This window comes from Halichoerus grypus, chromosome 3 (genome assembly GCF_964656455.1).
Source record: "Halichoerus grypus chromosome 3, mHalGry1.hap1.1, whole genome shotgun sequence".
NCBI lineage: Eukaryota > Metazoa > Chordata > Mammalia > Carnivora > Phocidae > Halichoerus > Halichoerus grypus.
In genome coordinates, this window is record NC_135714.1 from 149,983,771 (window position 1) to 149,991,130 (window position 7,360).

Consider the following 7,360-nt stretch of genomic DNA (forward strand, 5'->3'; position numbering starts at 1 on the left):
GGGTAAGGAGTGGCTGGAATGGAAATTAGATCAAGAAAAGGGGCGCCTGGGTGGCTCAGTCATTAAGCATCTGCCTTCAGCTCAGGTCATGATCCCAGGGTCCTGGGATCCAGCCCTGTGTTGGGCTCCCTGCTCAGCGGAAAGCCTGCTTCTTCCTCTCCCACTCCCCCTGGTTGTGTTCCTTCTCTCGCTGTGTCTCTCTCTGTCAAATAAATAAAAATCTTAAAAAAAAAAAAAAAGAAAAACAAGGTGGGTAGGGGGGTCCAATTTCATATCCTGCCTCGTGCTATTTCTGGAGCATCCTAGTTGACTAGTCATTCTCACTACATTAAATAATAATACCTTGCCCTTGAATAGCATATTATAATGTAATTCACATTACTGCTACTTTAAAGATGAGGAAAGGGGCGCCTGGGTGGCTCAGCGGTTAAGCGTCTGCCTTCGGCTCAGGTCATGATCCCAGGGTCCTGGAACCAAGTCCCGTATGGGGCTCCCTGCTCAGCTCTCTCCCTCTGCTGCAAACCCTGCTTATGTGCTCTTTCTCTTTCTTTCTCAAATAAATAAATTGAATAAAAAAAATGAAGAAACTAGATTGATGCAGTTTCTTTATTTTATTTTTTCTTTAATTATTTTATTTACTGTTAGTAGTACTTTTCTCCTCGCCTGAAAGAATGTAGGGACTTTTGAGAGGCAGGAGAGGGATGACATCTCTAAATATGTCTGAACGGGAACACTGATGGAGGGAACTCTCCCCCTGTTTGACATGGTGCTGTCCTAACCATCCACTTTCATGCACTGAAATACAGTTCCTAAGGTTCTTTAACATTTATAATCCATTTTCTGGCTTCTTGCAGGGCTCCAAACGTCGCTGCCCTTTCGGTGCTCTTGGCTTCCTGGGCTGCAGTTTGGGTCAGGGTCCTCGCCTTGCCAGTCTCCATGTTCGGAGCCCCCAAGCGGTGGCAGACAAATTATGCCTATTTCACCCTGTGAATTCTAGTTTTCTCGGATCTATTTCACTGAAGTTGCTAAGAAGGACCAGGTCTTTCACACATTTATTCCTGAGGAAATGCCCTTCATGAAAACACCATAGAGTCATAATTCCATTTGCTCTTCACGTTGGGTGGAAACTTGCTGGGTAAAGCCCTGAGGAAAGAGGGAGGAAAGGGGGGAGAGGAATGGAGGGAGCAAGGGAGGGTGGGAAGGAGGAAGAGAGAAGGGGGGGGAAGAGCAAGAGAATGAGGAGAGAGACAGAGGGTGTGTTGGGGGGAGCTTTATTTTTAGCTTGACTCCTAAATCAGGGCACACAGGAAACAGCTGCCAATGTACGTGACCTTGAAGTCTAGGGGAGTCCCGTCAATGTTGCTAAGTTGTTCAGAGTTTCTGTGGCATTGCTTTTATTTTATTTTTTTTTTAAAGATTTTATTTATTTATTTGACAGAGAGAGACACAGCGAGAGAGGGAACACAAGCAGGGGGAGTGGGAGAGGGAGAAGCAGGCTTCCCGCTGAGCAGGGAGCCCAACGTGGGGCTCGATCCCAGGACCCCGGGATCATGACCTGAGCTGAAGGCAGATGCTTAATGACTGAGCCACCCAGGCACCCCGTGGCATTGCTTTTAAAATATCACCTACAGGTTGAATGTACTTACGAAAAATTCCAGGAAAAAAAGTTATTCCCAATAAGTTTTTTGTTGCGGTGGTGATGAGGGGTGTGTGTTATTGATCTTATAATAGAAATAATGACTTTAAACCAGGTTTTCTAAGAAAATTAATGACGGCCCCAAGTTAATGGGCTTCAGCCAATCTCCCAGTCAGCCATTAATCCCCAGGAAATGCCCTGGGCCTTGATCATTATTGCGTAAATAATACAAAAGTGGGTAGAGTTCTCTTGTCAGACGGGAAGCATACATTGCCCTTGTCTTTGGGACTCCTTTTATGGTAGTAAGAGTAACCTATTAGGGAGGAAAACTGTTAACAATTTTGTTACCAATGCAAATATATAGTTTTGTTTAAACAAAATTATTAAATAAAATATTAAGCAACTCGAGCTCTGTATGTTTGAGGAAGAAGTAATGGAGGACTCCAAGCTCAGAATTCTTAGCTGTAGTTACAGCCATGAGTGACGTAAAATACAGAGCCAAATATTGAATTGAGAATAATGCAATTACTGTCATATTAGATATTTCAAGTTAAAATCAGGGTTAAAGTAACACGTAATTGACTTCTTTAATGGTTGCAAACAAAAGATGGTACTGAAATTTACTTTTAAAATTAGGACCTTATATTCTAATAAAAATATCTTGAGGAACTACACTTCACAAGTTTTCAAATAAATATCATGATGGATGGGGATATTTTTCTTATCTTAAAATATCAAAGGACTTTCATAGTCCTTTTCGTGGCTTATTTTGCATTCCAGGATCTTCAAGAAGGCAAATAGTAAAATGAAAAACATGTGTGGAAAATTAGTATAGCAGTTGCCCTTGACTGCCAAAGGAGATGCTACTGAGGTAAAAAGATCTTCGAGGGGATTTTCCTATTTTGAACAGAGATGTCCACGCATATTGTTATCCCACGACCCAAATTCAGGTGTAGAACTTTACATGAAGTTTCTCAATAAACGTTTTCAGAATGAATAAACATACCTTAAATGTCTTAAAATGTCAGTTATATCTCAGCAAAGCTGGAAAAAAAACCAAATTAAAAAAATGCCCCTCCTTGCCCTAAGAGTTTTTTGTGTATTTGGAAGATTAACTCTTTTTAAAATTTTTTAAAGTTTATTTATTTATTTATTTTAGTAATCTCTACACCCAACATGGGGCTCAAACTCACGACCCCGAGATCTAGAGTCACATGCTCTTCTGAGTGAGCCATCCAGGCACCCCAGATTAGCTCTTTATCTTTGATATATGTTGTTTGTGTTTTCTCCTACATTGGCATTTATCTTTTTTCTCTTACATTTTTTCTTTTTCCAAATGACTATCCATTTGTCACAACACTATGAGAAAGTCCATCTTATCCTCACAGGTGTGAAATGCTATCTCAATTATATTCCAAATTTCCGTATGTAGTTGTATTTATTTTTAAACTTTCTTTTCTGTTGTATTAGTCTGGCTGTTTATTCATATGTCATGTTTTGATATGTAGGAGAGCTAATTACCTCCCCCTTAGGGGCTTTTCTCTTGTTTTGTTGCACTAGCTAGTAAGTCCGATATTGTATTAAATAGTTAAAAGAATAGCAGGCTTTTTTGCCTTGTTCTGGATCTTAGTGGAAATGCTTCTAGTGTTTACCTAATAAATAGTATGCTGGCTTTAGGATTGAGGTTAATTTATTTTATCAATTTAAAGAAAAATCCATGGCTTTCTATTTTACAAAATGTCTTATCAGAAATGAATTTTGAATTTAGTTGCATTTTTTTCAATGTCCTTGTCATTAGTCAAGTAATTTTTAAAAATCTTTTAAGATGGTGATCGTAGTAATGGATTTCTTAATATCAAATCACTCTTGCGTTCTTGTAATCAACTTGGTCATGAATATATTAATTTTTTAAATATGCTGTTGGATTCTAGTCCCTAATATTTTGTTTAAGATTTTTTGCCTCAGTATTCCAAAGTAAGATTGGTTTCTGTTTTTCTTTACCATACTATTTTATCAGGTTTATGTATTGATACTTTTTTTTGTAATAATACTTTTGGAAATGTCTATGTTTAAAAAAATTTGTGTGGTTTTAGATCATCTAGTCTTTAAAAGTTTGGCTGAACTCCCCTGTGAAACTATCTGCACATGGTAATGTTTGAGGGCAAGTTCTCTACTTCTTTGAAATTTAATCCAAGTTTTTTTAATATAAATAAGAAATCTGTATTTGGATCTGTAATAGGAGAGCACTGGCCCCCCAAATATCCATGCCTTAATCCCCAGAACCTGTGATTATGTTATGTACATGGGAGAAAGGACTCTGCAGGTGTGAATAAGGGTAGGGACTTCTAGGTGGGGAGATTAATTTGAACGGCTTACTCTTTTGAGAATTTAAAAGTGAGTAACTTTTTCTCATGGGTCGGAGAGACACAATGTGAGAGAAACTTGACCTGCATCACGGTTGCTGGCTTTGAAGATGGAATAAGGGACCATGAGCCCAGGAATATGGATGGCTTCTGGAAGCAGGGGAAAAGCCCTCAACCGACAGCCAGTAAGAAAACAGAGACCTTGGTCATACACCCACAAGGAAACAAATTCTACCAACATAGGAAGAAGACAGCAACAAATTCTCTTCTAGAACCTCCATGAAAGGAAACAGCCTGCTGACACCTTGATTTTAGTTCAGTGAGAGCCATATTGGATTTTTGACCTAAGAACTATAAAATAATAAATATGTGGTGTTTTAAGCCACTAAGTTTGTGGTAGCATTTTATGGCAGTGATAGAAAACTAATACTTATCTGGACAGAGAAAGTCAAATTTCATAAATGTATTTTATATGGAATTGATTGTTTTAGCTAGGTTTTCACATTAATTTTCATAGAATTACACAGTATGGACTCATGATTTTCAAAATTTTCTCAATTTATTTCTCCTTTCTTATTTGTTAGGTTGTGTATTTGTACTTTGTTTTTCTTTTGCGGGGTGGGGGGTGGTTGGCAGAGCCATCTGAGGTTTTATTTGGGAAAAGGCACTTTTAATTGGAGGCATGGGCAAGAGGGGGTATCCAGGGCAATAGACGCCCCCCAAGCGTAGGCTGAGGACTGGGGCTGAGCCTCAGGTGGGTCTCCTGTTCCCGATGTTCCCCCACACAGCTCCTTCCCCCAGAGGCTCTATGGTAGTCACAGGAACGAGGAGGCTGGGAGGGACCACTGCTATTCACATCCGAGACAGCTTGGACACCAGCTTCCCAGTGCAGGTCTCGATCATCTTCACAGCCATGGCCTCGGAGGAGCTGACACAGCTAAAGGAACTGGCGCCCCTGCTAGAGCCGAAGCTGGACAGGAAGGAGCTCAGGCCATAGTTGAAGTCAGGCTCATGAGGACCCTGTAGGCTGAGTTCAGCCCACCCGAGTAGCTGCTGTTGGTCTTAGTATGGATATTCAAATTCTGCATCCCAGACCCCAGCTGGCTCTCTCGTCCTCCAGCAGCTTGCGGTAGGTGGTGATCTCAATGTCCAGGGCCAGCTTGATGTTCATGAGCTCCTGGTACTCGTGCAGCCGCCGCACCGTATCCTGCTTGGCTCGCTGCAGGGCAGCCTCCCCATCGGCCACCTTGGCATTGGCTTCCTTAACAGCCAGCTCCTGGCTCTTCTCAACATCAGCGGCGGCGACCTTCAGTGAAGCCCTCTTGCCTTTGAGGCCCTGGATCTCACCCTGGAGTTGGCTGATCTTCCGGTTCATCACGGAAATCTCTGTCTTTGTGCTACCGAGGTCATCCCCAGGCTTCCCAGACAATGCCTGCAGCTCCTTGTACTTGATCTGGTACATGGTCTCGGCCTTAGCCCAGCTGTGGTTGGTGATGTCCTTGACCTCGGCGATGATGCTGTCCAGGTCCAGAGAGCTGCTGTTGTCCATGGACAGCACCACGGACGTGTCCAAGATGTGGGACTGCAGCTCACAGATCTCCTCTTCCTAAGCTGCCTTAAGAAGCTGATCTCGTTTGTCAGCCCTTCCCGGAGGGATTCCAGCTCTACTTTGTTCAGGTAAGCTTTGTCCACATCTTTCTTGATGTGGACAAATTCATTCTCCACATCTGCACACTCTTTGATCTCCTCCTTGTACTTACTTTTGAAGTCCTCCACCAGCTCCTGCCTGTGGCCAAGCTCCACCTCCTGCTTCCGCTTCTCCTGGTCCGATGTGTTTAGCTGCTGCCGAAGGTTGTTGATGGAGCTCTCCAACATGCGGTCCACGTGGCTCCCAGCAGTGTTCTGCTGCTGTAGGAGGCTCCGCTTGGTCTCCAGAATTTTGTTCTGCTGCTCCAGGTGCCGCACCTTGTCGATGGAGGCAAACTTGTTGAGGGTCTTGATCTGCTCTTCTCCTGAGTGTTGCTCAGCCTGGATGTTGGGGTCTGCTTCCAGCTTAAGGGGGCTCAAAAGGCTCTGGCTCACTGAGACAGCTGTGATGTCCCCCATTGCCCTGGCCCTGCTGTAGCCCCTGACCATACTCAGGCTGGTGTCCAGACCACCCCAGAAGCTGCTGCTGCTGCCCACTTGGGAGAAGGCTGAGGAGCAGATGCGGGATCCAGGTGCTCTGGGGTGCCAGCGGCTGCTGAAAGCCTGGGGGCAGGAGGTGAACACCTCCTAGGACTTCTGGGTCACCGTGATGGACATGGTGGAGGCTGGAGTGGAGGCCAGGAAGCTGAACCTGACAGAGGTTTGAGGAGGAGCCGAGAAGCGACTTCTTGGTGGGGATCTCTTTTTCTTTGATTAAGTTAGCCATGTTTTTGGTTTTGGCTACTTTTAAGTCTTCTGAAGCAGCAGTCTTGGATGAGAGGGCAAAAGGCCCTATCTTTATCTGATCTTTGCCACTAGACTGGCCCCATTCTCGGTGATGTTTTCAAGAGGACTGGGTCAGTCTTATCTCCTGCTAAATCTGCCTTTACAAAAATATCTAATAATTCTCTTAGACTAGTCTCTCTTGCCGGACTGCTAACTTTGGCAAGGAAAAGCCAGTTCTCACCAATATTTTGAGAGTTTTTTCCCAGGTGGACTCTCTCATAGGCTCTATCTGCATGTGATTTGTATTGTAAGATATTATAGTCTACAGCTAATCAAATAGCACAGTTAATCACATAATCTACCATGGCATGACAAGGATCACCAACTTTGTAGCCTGCAGGATCTGTTTTCTTGCTGCTCACCAGTTGACCACAAAATTAGTATTTCATATCTTAAGTTGTGTTAAGGTAGCTCCATGTCTAGGTAGCAACTCTGTGGTTGGATATTACCTGTTCACAATATAACAAGTACGATAACAGTGACTTGGAAAAAATAAAAGTGTATTTGTCTCTCTTACAATAATTCAAGCATAAGCAGTCCAGGGCTATGCTATGATAACTTTGTTACCTTTTCTTGCTCTGTAATAGTCCCTTAAACTTGTTCTGGCCTGTGTGGCTGCCTATGGCTTAAACTAACTACTACTCTTAGGTTCCAGGCCTGAGGATTGCACACTTCACTTCCGCTTATATTTAGTTGGCAGAATTTAGCCACATTCCTGCATTCCTACCTGTAAGGCAGAATGCAAAATACAGTGTTTATTCTCAGTGTCAGTTTGTCCAGAGGAAACACAAAGAGAATCTCACACCTACAAAAGGGGAGAATGGATAGTGAGGCCTATATGGCATATGCCGTATCCTTTTTCTCATGATCTTTTCCCCCATTTTTTTTT

General features: G+C 43.0%; 1 pseudogene; it reads right to left on the bottom strand.

Moving 5' to 3' along the window:
• Nucleotides 1-4,851: 4,851 nt before the first annotated feature.
• Nucleotides 4,852-6,303, bottom strand: LOC118525018 (keratin, type II cytoskeletal 8 pseudogene; annotated as a pseudogene).
• Between the last annotated feature and the right edge of the window lie 1,057 nt (nucleotides 6,304-7,360).